At 42.7% G+C, this 13956-nt stretch overlaps 1 protein-coding gene across 4 annotated transcripts in view; it reads right to left on the bottom strand.

Annotated features, from left to right (window-relative positions):
* The window catches only part of il1rapl1a (interleukin 1 receptor accessory protein-like 1a), a 460647-nt gene extending 459061 nt beyond the window's left edge, over positions 1–1586 (bottom strand). For all 4 annotated transcript variants that reach the window (XM_031800049.1, XM_031800051.1, XM_031800050.1 and 1 more), the window contains exon 1: positions 656–1586. The gene's annotated coding sequence lies outside the window, so the exon portion shown is untranslated. The remainder of the gene's footprint in view (positions 1–655) is intronic.
* Positions 1587–13956: the final 12370 nt, after the last annotated feature.

Raw genomic sequence — 13956 nt, 5'->3', positions numbered from 1 at the left:
TACAGTACCCAAAGCCTACAGGGAACAAGCTTCCGCTTCGTTTACACCTTTATCTAAATCCTCTCACTGAGCTTCCCTAAACCGGCGGGCCAATATGTGAGACTGCACTGCAGTGTTTCCTCTATAGGCTCCTCTACCATCACCACACTTGAGCTCTTCTATAAGCCATAGCAACCTGCATCCACCACATTAATGATGGTAGGCATTGTATAAGGCTTTTTCTAAGAAAACAACAAACGGGAAGTCTCGTTAGCAACCAGAGAAAGCAGTAGCCTGAACGTCTGTATGTTTGTTCTGAACCACCCAGTTCTCCCCATTTCCCCCGTGTAGGCTGATAATTACAGTCTGTGCTGCAACAGCGGCAGGGGCTCAACTTCACACAACCATTCCCCGGTCCGTCACAGTCAAGACAGTCACAGACTGGCCATGCGCGTCCCTCTTGGATACATACTGTGATTTGCTGAAATGCTTTCAGAATAACTGCTGCAACTTCCTATTTAATTATACCGTCCATCGGAAGCCAGATCCATCAATGCATTGCCGCAATCAAATGAAGAAACAACTTAATAAAGGGCCAATCAACTTTATCAAACGTTTGGAGCGGAAGGCTGCCTGCAACAAGACAGAGCAGAGAGCTGAGGGGAAATTGGCTTACCTTCAAATGGCTTTCCAAAATGGTCCGATCGCGTTTGTCAGTCAGTGGGGAAAGCTTTGGACATCACAGCGACGGACCAGCCAGAGAGAAAACGTTTCCATGGAGTATCAGGGTGCCACTGAAGAAAAGTATTTCACCCTTTCAGGCGATAGCCGCGGTCTAAACAGCGGTTTAATCCAAAGAGAAAGATGTGAATCTTGTTCTCTTCTCAAATGAATGAAGAAAGTGCCATGCTTTCCCACAAAAACATACGTCAATTTTCTCGCGCGAGACTAAGATGTAGAAAATAGGGAAGTGTGAAAAAAAGCTCAAATGATTATGGCCAAATACAAACTAAAAGGCAAAAAAATGACATATAAAACGAAGAGGGGGTGGGGGGCGGGAAATGGAAGCGTGTAGCCCATTGAACTCCCACCTAAACTCGACTACTTGCTTTGCGCCAAAAGAGGTTTGGTCAGGAATTCTCCCAAGGGTGCCCGACCATCCCAAACGCACCGGCGCGCACTCCACTATGCTGCGCCACGAGGCTGCATGTATAGATATAATCGCAAGTATCCTATATTGACAGATCCGAAGGGGGTTTCCTCCACAGCCCCGCTATGTGGATGCGATGCTCATAGTCTGCCTAGCTGAGATGGAACTCTCCCCGGTCCTAGTGCCTTCGGACATGGTGCGCTACCGCGTTCAACAAGCGCCTCGGCGATACCTGCATTCTGTCGCGGTTTTGAGCGGGTAGCCTAACTGATTTTAAGAGGATAAAACCATCCGTGGTCTTGTAAAGCTCAAAGCTATTTTGTTACAATTAAACTCGACAACGGAAGGGGGGCAGGTGGTGAGCTTGCCACCTGCGAAGAGAGAGGGTGTGTGTGTGTGTGTGTGTGTGTAAAATAGAGAGAGAGCGAGAGAGAGAGATAGTATTTTTCTAGAGGCGCTAGTTTCTTCCTGCCCGCCAGCACATCGCAAACTCTGCGCGAGGAAGAGGATGGCAGAGAGGGAAGCTCGCGCTACCAGGATGTAGAAAGGCGTTTGGCGCGCGCCTGCGTTCCACAGACCAATGTGGTCACGAGGCCAGTAAATTAAATAGATCTTAGCCAAACTATAAAAGTCTGGAACTATTCATACTAGCCTATAGTCTAATATTTTTTCAAATGATATAAAGTTGTAGAGTAGACTATGGTAGGCATTTGGAATGGGAAATGTCATTGTCAACTGACATCTAGAATTTCATTGGTATGTCTTGCTCTATGGATCAGAATAAAGCACTGAATGTTATATAAGGCATGCTTTGTGCAGTTGCCTAGTCACAAAGTGTAAAACTATTTCCTGACACATCTTGCCTAGTTCGACCAATTGCACAAATACAGCAAGGTTAACATAACTGCTGTGAAATCTAAAGGCATCTGATTCAAATTCCGACATGCAGTGGAAAATGCAGTGTGCCAAGTTCTCTCTCTCCGTGTGTGTGTGTGTTTTTCCTCAGGACTTTGCCCTGTCAAGGCAGTGGTTGAACCACAGTGAGTGAGTTGAATATTGATGAAGGGGCTTAGAGGGGAAGAAAGGCTACCATAGAGGAGACCCCCACACACACACACACACACACAGACACACATAAAATAGAAAAAGTGCTTACTCCAATAGTGTCCAGTTAGAACACTAACATGCCGGTCTCTCCAGTGTGTTCTAAGGTAAAGGGTTGGCTTGTGTAACCACTCTCCAGTGTGTTCTAAGGTAAAGGGTTGGCTTGTGTAACCACTCTCCAGTGTGTTCTAAGGTAAAGGGTTGGCTTGTGTAACCACTCTCCAGTGTGTTCTAAGGTAAAGGGTTGGCTTGTGTAACCACTCTCCAGTGTGTTCTAAGGTAAAGGGTTGGCTTGTGTAACCACTCTCCAGTGTGTTCTAAGGTAAAGGGTTGGCTTGTGTTACCACTCTCCAGTGTGTTCTAAGGTAAAGGGTTGGCTTGTGTAACCACTCTCCAGTGTGTTCTAAGGTAAAGGGTTGGCTTGTGTAACCACTCTCCAGTGTGTTCTAAGGTAAAGGGTTGGCTTGTGTAACCACTCTCCAGTGTGTTCTAAGGTAAAGGGTTGGCTTGTGTAACCACTCTCCAGTGTGTTCTAATGTAAAGGGTTGGCTTGTGTAACAACTCTCCAGTGTGTTCTAAGGTAAAGGGTTGGCTTGTGTTACCACTCTCCAGTGTGTTCTAAGGTAAAGGGTTGGCTTGTGTTACAACTCTCCAGTGTGTTCTAAGGTAAAGGGTTGGCTTGTGTAACAACTCTCCAGTGTGTTCTAAGGTAAAGAGTTGGCTTGTGTAACCACTCTCCAGTGTGTTCTAAGGTAAAGAGTTGGCTTGTGTAATCACTCCATAGCCTCGGCTCAGAAACCTTGCAGCAGAAACTCCTCCTCCACAGTTCCTGTTGTAGTTTATGTAGGTACCTTACAGTAGGCCTATAGGCATTAATCAGACAGGAAACATAGAAACAAGCTAGATACAGTATAGGCTTCCTCGACTTCACCTGCCTATCAACATGAAACACTGTTCACAGCTTGTCTATTTTCTCTCTCCTCTCATGTCTGTGTCATGCTGATGCTCAGAAAGCCTCAACTACTAGAACACTTCTACCATAGCATTCTGCATCCTACCTCCTATAACTCCTACCTCCTATAACTCAAACCTGCTACTTTCTATATCCTACCTCCTACCTCCTACTCATCATACCACATACTCCTCCTACACCTCCTGCCTTCTATAACTCCTACCTCCTACAACTCCTACCTCTAACTCCTACCGGCTCTAACTCCTACAACTCCTACCTCATATAACTCCTTCCTCAAATATAACTCCTACCTCCTCTAACTCCTACCTCCTCTACCCCCTACCTCCTCTAACTCCTACCTCCTCTAACTCCTACAACTCCTACCTCATATAACTCCTTCCTCATATATAACTCCTACCACCTATAACTCCTACCTCCTCTACCTCCTACCTCCTCTACCTCCTAACTCCTACAGTACCTCCTATACCTCCTACCTCCTGTCTCCTAGCTCCTAACTCTTAACTCCTCTCTCTTTACCTGACTTGACTTCCGACTTCCTCTCTCACTCCCTCACTTTCACTATTTTTCACCTCTCCCCTTCTACCTCGCTTCTTACTTTCACCCCTTGTCTTATCCCTCTAGAAACTGTAGAACGTTTCAACTGTGTGTGTGAAGAGTTCCTCAAAAAGTTATAACATATCAAGAGAGTAATATTGTTTTGTCAAATCTATATCTTGAAGAAACATATTTTTGGGGGGTCAAACACACATACGCCAAACTAGGCGGAAATATTTTTTTCCCATTTAAGGCACGTTCATTTTCCAATGAAAATGTAAATAGCCTAGAATATCACAGCAGTGAGTGCTTCAAGAAACACTTCATACAGATATAAAGAGTCCTTACTACAAACATGACCCTTTTCTCCTAAAACAACATTACAGTATCCCCTGTACTCATTCTTTCTCTCTCTCTCTCTCTCTCTCTCTCTCTCTCTCTCTCTCTCTCTCTCTCTCTCTCTCTCTCTCTCTCTCTCTCTCTCGCTTACACACACACACACACACACACACACACACACACACACACACACACACACACACACACACACACACACACACACACACACACACACACACACACACACACACACACACACAGGCAAATGTTCCACAGAGAGTGCAGACTGATTGCAGGTTTATGAAATCTGCAGTTTGGTTGTGCCACATTGATGCCAAGCAGTACCCGTGACAGCAGTTTATGAACTCTCTGTAATTGCAGAGATGATATCATTTCCTCATCAGTTTCCTCAACAAATATTTAGCCAATACAATCAGGTGAATCGACAATAACACCAGGAAAATAATTGGCTTGTGTCATTCTATAACAACAAGGTTTCAGGAACTTGTACAGCTACACTACTGGTCAAACGTTATAGAACACCTACTCATTCAATGATTTTTCTTCATTTTACTAGTTTCTACATTGTAGAATAACAGTGAAGACTATGAAATAACACATTAAATAACACATGGAATCATGTAGTAACCAAAAAAGTGTTAAAAAATATATATGTAATAAAAATATATGTATATTTTATGTATATGTATATAAAATATATGTAATATTTGAGATTCTTCAAATAGTCACTCTTTGCCTTGATGACAGCTTCGCACACTCTTGACATTATCTCAACCAGCTTGGCCCATAATAACAAACATATATACCTTCATATACACCAAATTAGGTAGTGTCTTCTTCAAGGGAACATTGAGAGATTTCTTGACTTTGTCGGCTCAGCTATTCAAACCAGCAACCTTTCGGATACTGGCCCAATGCTCTAACTGGCCCAATGCTCTGGACTACCTGCCGCCCAGAGCATAGGCAGAGAGGAGTGTTTCTCAATACATAGTCTATATGACACTCTGTGTCCATACAAACACCACCAAACTCAATATATCCACTTTGAACTGAATATTGGTCAAAACTGTTTTCCTCAAGTACTCATACCCACTTCACAACTGCACATTTTTAGTCAGAACCAACATGGAGAAACCACAAGAGTACTCAAGTCAAATGTTCAATGAGAGAGGGCTTGAACATGTATCTGGTTGCACAGCAACTGTCACCTACTGATATTTAGAGATACCACTACGCCATATTACAGACCTGTCTTTAGCCCATCTGTCTATCCAACACTGCAGTCCTGTTTTTACCCCATATATCTATCCAACACTTTACAGAAATACTGAATATTTCAGCAGGGAACTGGATGTTCTTCTTGCATAGCTCATTTTCCAATGCTCCACCCAACTGAACCCAACCCCCATGAGAATCTACTGAATACTTCCATGAGGGAGGGGGGAAGGAATGGAATGGCTGGGAATATAGCTGAAACTGCTATAAAGAAACGTGTGTGAGTCTCTATGTGCGTGTGTGCGGATATGAGTGTGTGGCTGTTGGTTCTTGTCTCCCTGTGTGTTGTGATGTGTGTTTGTGAGCGTGTTTGTTTGCTTGTGTGTGTGTTTATGTGTATGTGGAGGGAATTTGGAGGCGCTTGTCAACATCATTAGCCAGTCTTATTAAGGTCTCACATCGAATCCTGAATTATACATCAAGCAGCCAATCAAAAGGCTGCGTTCCGGGAGCATCATGGGAGCATTCCTGACTTTTCCCGGACGGAAAGCCGGCCAATCCCTCTAATCAAAAGAACAGAGTAGGATCAACACTGTAGGGTCCAAAGGGAGGGAAGAGAAGAGGGAGAGAGAAAGAAAGGAAGAGAGAGATTGAGAGAGATATAAAGAAAGAGAGAAAGTCTTCTAATGCTTTGTTGAGTTCAAAAAAGCTTTTGACTCAATTTGGCATAAGGGTCTGCTAAACAAATTGATGGAAAATGGTGTTGGGGGAAAAACTTAAGACATTATAAAATCCATGTACACAAACAACAAATGTGAGGTTAAAATTGGCAAAAAACACACACATTTCTTTCCACTGGGCCGTGGGGTGAGACTGGGATGCAGCTTAAGCCACACGCTCTTCAACATACAGTGGGACAAAAAAGTATTTAGTCAGCCACCAATTGTGCATGTTCTCCCACTTAAAAAGATGAGAGAGAACTGTAATTTTCATCAAAGGTACACTTGAGGTACAAAATGGTTACAAAATGAGATTTTTTTTCTCCAGAAAATCACATTGTAGGATTTTTAATGAATTTATTTGCAAATTATGGTGGAAAATAAGTATTTGGTCAATAACAAAAGTTTATCTCAATACTTTGTTATATACCCTTTGTTGGCAATGACAGAGGTCAAACATTTTCTGTAAGTCTTCACAAGGTTTTCACACACTGTTTCTGGTATTTTGGCCCATTCCTCCATGCAGATCTCCTCTAGAGCAGTGATGTTTTGGGTCTGTTGCTGGGCAACACGGACTTTCAACTCCCTCCAAAGATCTACACATACTTTCAGATTTTCTATGGGGTTGAGATCTGGAGACTGGCTAGGCCACTCCAGGACCTTGAAATGCTTCTTACGAAGCCACTCCTTCATTGCCCGGGCGGTGTGTTTGGGATCATTGTCATGCTGAAAGACCCAGCCACATTTCATCTTCAATGCCCTTGCTGATGGAAGGAGGTTTTCACTCAAAATCTCACGATGCATGGCCCCATTCATTCTTTCCTTTACACGGATCAGTCGTCCTGGTCCCTTTGCAGTAAAACAGCCCCAAAGCATGATGTTTCCACCCCATGCTTCACTGTAGGTATGGTGTTCTTTGGATGCAACTCAGAATTCTTTGTCCTCCAAACACGACGAGTTGAGTTTTTACCAAAAAGTTATGTTTTGGTTTCATCTGACCATATGACATTCTCCCAATCTTCTTCTGGATCATCCAAATGCTCTCTAGCAAACTTCAGACGGGCCTGGACATGTACTGGCTTAAGCAGGGGGACACGTCTGGCCCTGCAGGATTTGAGTCCCTGGCGGCATAGTGTGTTACTGATGGTAGGCTTTGTTACTTTGGTCCCAGCTCTCTGCAGGTCATTCACTAGGTCCCCCCGTGTGATTCTGGGATTTTTGCTCACCGTTCTTGTGATCATTTTGACCCCACGGGGTGAGATCTTGCGTGGAGCCCCAGATCGAGGGAGAGATTATGAGTGGTCTTGTATGTCTTCCATTTCCTAATAATTGCTCCCACAGTTGATTTCTTCAAACCAAGCTGCTAACCTATTGCAGATTCAGTCTTCCCAGCCTGGTGCAGGTCTACAATTTTGTTTCTGGTGTCCTTTGACAGCTCTTTGGTCTTGGCCATAGTGGAGTTTGGAGTGTGACTGTTTGAGGTTGTGGACAGGTGTCTTTTATACTGATAACAAGTTCAAACAGGTGCCATTAATGCAGGTAACGAGTGGAGGACAGAGGAGCCTCTTAAAGAAGAAGTTACAGGTCTTCTGAGAGCCAGAAATCTTGCTTGTTTGTAGGTGACCAAATACTTGTTTTCCACCATAATTTGCAAATAAATTAATTACAAATCCTACAATGTGATTTTCTGGATTTGTTTTCCTCATTTTGTCCATCATAGTTGAAGTGTACCTATGATGAAAATACAGGCCTCTCTCATCTTTTTAAGTGGGAGAACTTGCACAATTGGTGGCTGACTAAATACTTTTTTTGCCCCACTGTATATATCAATGAATTGGCATTGGCACTAGAACAGTCTGCAGCACCTGGCCTCCCCCTACTAGAATCTGAAGTCAAATGTCTGTTTGCTGATGATCTGGTGCTTCTGTCACCAACCAAGGAGGGCCTACAACAGCACCTAGATATTCTGCACAGATTCTATCAGACCTATGCTCTGACAGTAAATCTCAGTAAGACACAAATAATGGTGTTCCAAAAAAGGTCCAGTCGCCAGGACCACAAATACAAATTCCATCTAGACAACGTTGCCCTAGAGCAGTGGTTCCCAAACTTTTTATAGTCCCGTACCCCTTCAAACATTCAACCTCCAGCTGTACCCCCTCTAGCACCAGGGTCAACGCACTCTCAAATATAGTTTTTTTGCCACCATTGTAAGCCTGCCACACACACACAATAGAATACATTTATTAAACATAAGAATGAGTGTGGGTTTTTGTCACAACCCGGCTCGTGGGAAGTGACAACGAGCTCTTATAGGATCAGGGCACAAATAATAATGTAATAATAATCAATCATTTTGCTCTTTATTTAGCCATCTTACATATAAAACCTTATTTGTTCATCGAAAATTGTGAATAACTCACCACAGGTTAATGAGAAGGATGTGCTTGAAAGGATGCACATAACTCTGCAATGTTGGTATTATTGTAGAGAGACTCAGCCTTAAATATTTTTTCCACACACAGTCTGTGCCTGTATTTGGTTTTCATGCTAGTGAGGGCCGAGAATCCACTGTTACATAGGTACGTGGTGGCAAAGGGCATCAGTGTCATAACAGCACGATTTACCAAGACAGGATACAACAGGGGAGGCAGGGGAGCATTGGACTAGTAACCGAAAGGTTGCAAGTTCATATCCCCGAGCTGACAAGGTGCAAATCTGTCGTTCTGCCCCTGAACAGGCAGTTGACCCACTGGTCCTAGGCTGTCATTGAAAATAAGAATCTGTTCTTAACTGACTTGCCTAGTAAAATAAAGGGAAAATAAAAAAAACAATCCAGAACTCTGGCAGTAGCTTCTGATTAAGTAAAATGTTCACAGAAACATATGTTGTAGTTTTGATGAGGCTCTCTTGTTCAGATACCGGTAAGTGGACTGGAGGCAGGGCATGAAAGGGATAATGAATCCAGTTGTTTGTGTCATCCGTTTCGGGAAAGTACTTAATTGCGCACCCAACTCACTCAGTTTAAGGGCACAAGGCGAGACCCAAATGCAGACACAAATGCAGATGGTTGAGCTCTGATATTGATTATACCAAAAGGGGTAGGCAAAAGGCAGGTCAGAGACAGGCAAGAGTTCATAAATCAAGTCAGAATCCAAACAGTAACAGGCGATAGGCAGGCTCGAGGTCAGAACAGGCAGAGTGGTCAGGCAGGCGGATTCGGCGTCAGGACAGGCAAGGTTCAAAAACCAGAGACTGGAAAAAAGTTAGGTTTCTCCTAAAATAGTTAGGAGAAACGCTGGATGTCTTGCTAAAACAAGACGAACTGGCACAGAGAGACAGGAAACACCGGGATAAATACACTAATGGGGTAATCAGGAGACACTGGAGGTGGGTGGAGACAATCACAAAGACAGGTGAAACAGATCAGGGCGTAACACTCAGGAGCTTCGCTATATCACATTTGACATTGTCCGTAAGCTTGAGTTCATTTGCACACAAAAAATCATACAATGATGGAAAGATCTGTGTGCTGTCCTTGCTAATGCAGACAGAAAAGAGCTCCAACTTCTTATTCATAGCCTCAATTTTGTCAAGCACATTGAATATAGTTGCGGAGAGTCCCTGTAATCCTACATTCAGGTCATTCAGGTGAGAAAAAAACATCACCCAGATTCGCCAGTCATGTGAGCAACTCGTCATCATGCAAGCTGTCAGACAAGTGAAAATTATAGTCAGTAAAGAACATTTTAAGCTCGTCTCTCAATTAAAAACAACATGTCAATATTTATGCCAGCTTGATAACCAGCGCACTTCTGTATGTTGTAAAAGCGTTATATGGTCGCTGCCCATAGCATTGCATAATGCAGAAAATACACAAGAGTTCAGGGGCCTTGTTTTATTTATTTATCAACTATTTTCACTGTAGTGACCAAAACATCTTTCAAGCTAAATATTTTTTCATTTTATAAAATGTGAATCCCATTTTTATTTGGCGTACCCCCGATGGCATTGCCCTGGTAACCCTGGTAAGTCCTTCCCTAGAGCACACTAAAACAATACATACCTTGACCTAAATATCAGCGCCACAGGTAACTTCCACAAAGCTTTGAACGATCTGAGAGAGGGCAAGTAGGGCCTTCTATGTCATAAATAGGAACACGCAATTCAACATACGAAATAGGATCTGCCTAAAATACTTGAATCAGTTATAGAAACCATTGCCCTTTATGGTTGTGAGGTCTGGCTTCCGCTCACCAATCAAGAATTCACGAAATTTGGCAGAATTCTGCTAAAATATCCTCCGTTGTCACGTTTTTGTAAGTCTAGGTGATTTGTCTGTCTATGGTGGCCTGATATGGTTCCCAATCAGAGGCAGCTGTTTATCGTTGTCTCTGATTGGGGATCATATTTAGGTAGCCATTTCCCTTTGGTGTTTCTGGGATCTTGTCTATGTGTAGTTGCCTATCAGCACTCGTTTGTATAGCTTCACGTTTTGTTTTGTTATTTTGTTAGTTTGTTCATTCTTTAAATAAATAACAATGTACGTATACCATGCTGCGCCTTGGTCCGATCCTTATAACGAACGTGACATCTGTGGACAACGTAAAACACCAAATAACGCATGAAGAGCAGATTTAGGCCAATACCCGCTAACTATGAAAATCCAGAAAAGAGACATTAAATTCTACAACCATCTAAAAGGAGGAGATTCCGAAACCTTCCATATCAAAGCCATCACCTACAGAGAGATGAACCTGGAGAAGAGTCCCCTAAGCAAGCTGGTTATGGGGCTCTGTTCACAAACACAAACAGACCCCACAGAGCCCCAGGACAGCAACATAATTAGACCCAACCAAATCATGAGAAAACAAAAATATAATTACTTGACACATTGGAAAGAATTAACAAAAAGAACAGAGCAAACTAGAATGCTATTTGGCCCTAAACAGAGAATACACAGTGGCAGAATACCTGATCACTGTGACTGACCCAAACGTAAGGAAAGCTTTGACTATGTACAGACTCAGTGAGCATAGCCTTGCTATTGAGAAAGGTCGCCGTCGACAGACCTGGCTCTCAAGATAAGACCGGCTATGTGCACACTGCCCACAAAATGAGGTGGAAACAGAGCTGCACTCCCTGACCTCCTGTCAAATGTATGACCATATTAGAGAGACATATTTCCCTCAGAATACACACATCCACAAAGAACTCGAAAACAAACTACATTTTGATAAACTCCCATATATACTGGGTGAAATACCACGGTGTTCCATCACAGCAGCAAGATTTGTGACCAAGAAAAGGGAAACCAGTGAAGAACAAACACCATTGTAAATACAACCCATATTTATGTTAATTTTTTTCCCTTTTGTACGTTAACTATTTGCAAATTGTTACAGCACTGTATATAGACATAATATGACATCTGTAATGTCTTTATTCTTTTGGAAATTCTGTGAGTATAATGTTCATTTTTTTTGTTTATTTCACTTTTGTTTATTATCTAGTTCACTTACTTTGGCAATGTTTACATGTGTGTCCCATGCCGATAGAGCCCTTACATTGAACATTTCATTGAAAATTGAGAGAGAGCGAAAGAGAGAGAAAAAGAGATAAAGTGAAAAAGAGAAAGAGCGAAAGAGAGAGCCAGGGAGAAAGAGATTGGAAGAGAGAGAGAAAGAGAAGGATTTTGAGAGAGAGAGAGAGAGACAGAGAGAGAGAGAGAGAGAGAGAGAGAGAGAGAGAGAGAGAGAGAGAGAGAGAGAGAGAGAAAAGAAAGAGAGAAAGAGTGAGAGAATGAGAAAGAAAGAGAGAGTGTGAGAGGGGGGGCAAGTAGAATGTAAGGCCCAGATGTATAACTCCTATTCATACTGACAGGGTACTATATCAAGTCTTTACCTTGCTTGACACTAACCATCACAGTATGCCTACGTCAGATTATTGTTTATCAGGAAACAAACAAGGCAAATGCCTCGGCTATGGAGAGAAGTGATAAAGATTTCAGGACCTCAGAGAGACACAAGTTGTAAGTCAAATAAAGGAAAAGAGTCCTCACAGCCAGCCTAGCCGCCGAATCATTCAAACCAAGCAGGTACAGTAGTACTAAAACTTTACCCTGTCCCTCCCCATCCCATCCCTCTGTACCCCATCCCCATCCCATCCGTCGCCTCCAGTCCTCATTAACATATAAATTGGCGAGCTATAATTGATGCTCTAAAGTAAAGTTTAGACAGCAAGGTCAGCCAAGAAGCAGTAATTAAGCCTGTTCTAAAAGTGTGGCGGATTTGCTTATTAGCAGCCCGCGCTAGCCCCAGTCATCCACTAACAACAGAATGAGAACGGAAAATCTCATTCGCCGAGAAGCCCGCAGGAAGTTGGCTGGGTGCGGCGTGGCGCGGTGTGTAAAACAATTACAGGCCATTACACAGGGCACAGCAGGAGACCGGGAGCTGTCTGTCTATCTGTCTGCAACGTTGTCCCAATGTTTTTATCATTTTATCAATGTTGTCACTGTTTTTCTTACTTTCCTTAGAGCTCAGTCCCCTATAGTCTTCAGGCCATGGCACAGAGAGGAGACCACCCTGTCTCTGTCTCACACACCATCCGTAGGTGTTTTTAGTTAATGAGGATGACTCATTCAAGTCAAAAAGTCTTTCTCTCACATTAATTTATGCAGCATATGGCCCTATCCTACGCCATTAATGCAACAACATTCAACAACATACAACATTCATAATACAGACTTCATTATTCTCCAGGCGTATCTCTTTAAATGCAGTTTATCTGACATCTACTAGTAAAACTGCTGACATTCAGGGCCTTTTAAAAAGGGAAGACCATCTTAGTCTCTATAACGTTTGGTCTCAGAATATCTCTGATAACACAGTTATACCACATAGAGCTCACGCTTCTGTACCACGATTGGCTCAGATCAGCAGGCAGCCAATGACACTCTCAACTAGCAGGCTAAATTACCAGGGACTTGATACCCAATTATATATTTCATTTGTACTTCACTTTGGGCCAGTTGAAGACAAGGAGGGAGGTCAAATGTCAAACACTCCATCTCACCCACCATTCTCTCTTTCTCTCTGACTCCCTTCCTCCCACTCTCATTAGACATCAGTAGAAGTGAGTGGTGGAATAGGACGAAAGGACAAAATGCCTAATGTACAGACGGCAAATTAAATAGTCATTATTTTAAACTCCATTCTTTCAGCAGGACTAACAAAGAGCAGAAGAGGAGTCTTGAGCTGTACTTTAATTGTCTGACAGAGGAGTAGCATAAATGAGTTTAAACATAGCCACACTCTTTTTCTCTCTCCCTTTCTCCTTCTCTTTTGGACGCTTTTGGGTTGATGTTCTTCTAATGGAGAACATGGCCAGGTGATTATCCTAGTATTTTTTCATTTGTTTAGCTTTCAGCTTTTCAGACCTCTTGAGCCTGCACTTGTTAGCCATATTTGTTTCATGCTCATCACCTCTAGTTATAGTTAGATGTCTTCTTATGGGACCAGCTACCGGAGATGTCAACCAGTTCACCCTGAAATCATCTCAAAAGCAGATAACCAACTTTTCTAAATATCAGATACAAACAAGTTAGTAGCGAGGTACAGATATTTGCAGGTATCTGCTCTAGTATGCCTATTCCAGCCCGACCTCTTTGAATTGGACATGACAGTACTCTTTCTTTACCATTCAGAGGATACTCCATGGGTGTTTCTCAAAATGCATACTACCGTGATCAGAGCACTGGAGGGCTGGAGTATAAGTCTAAATCAAATAATGTGAAACAGAGCACGGAGGGCATATGTTGCCTGACCACAATTTTTTTTCTTGATACATTAATAAATACATGTGTTAATTTTGTAACGTAGGGTGAGCATCTTGAGGTAATACAGTAGGGTGAGGAGCAG

This window comes from Oncorhynchus kisutch, linkage group LG2 (genome assembly GCF_002021735.2).
Source record: "Oncorhynchus kisutch isolate 150728-3 linkage group LG2, Okis_V2, whole genome shotgun sequence".
Lineage (NCBI taxonomy): Eukaryota > Metazoa > Chordata > Actinopteri > Salmoniformes > Salmonidae > Oncorhynchus > Oncorhynchus kisutch.
The sequence above is the reverse complement of the archived record's forward strand: the minus strand, read 5'-3'. Positions and strand labels throughout refer to the sequence as shown.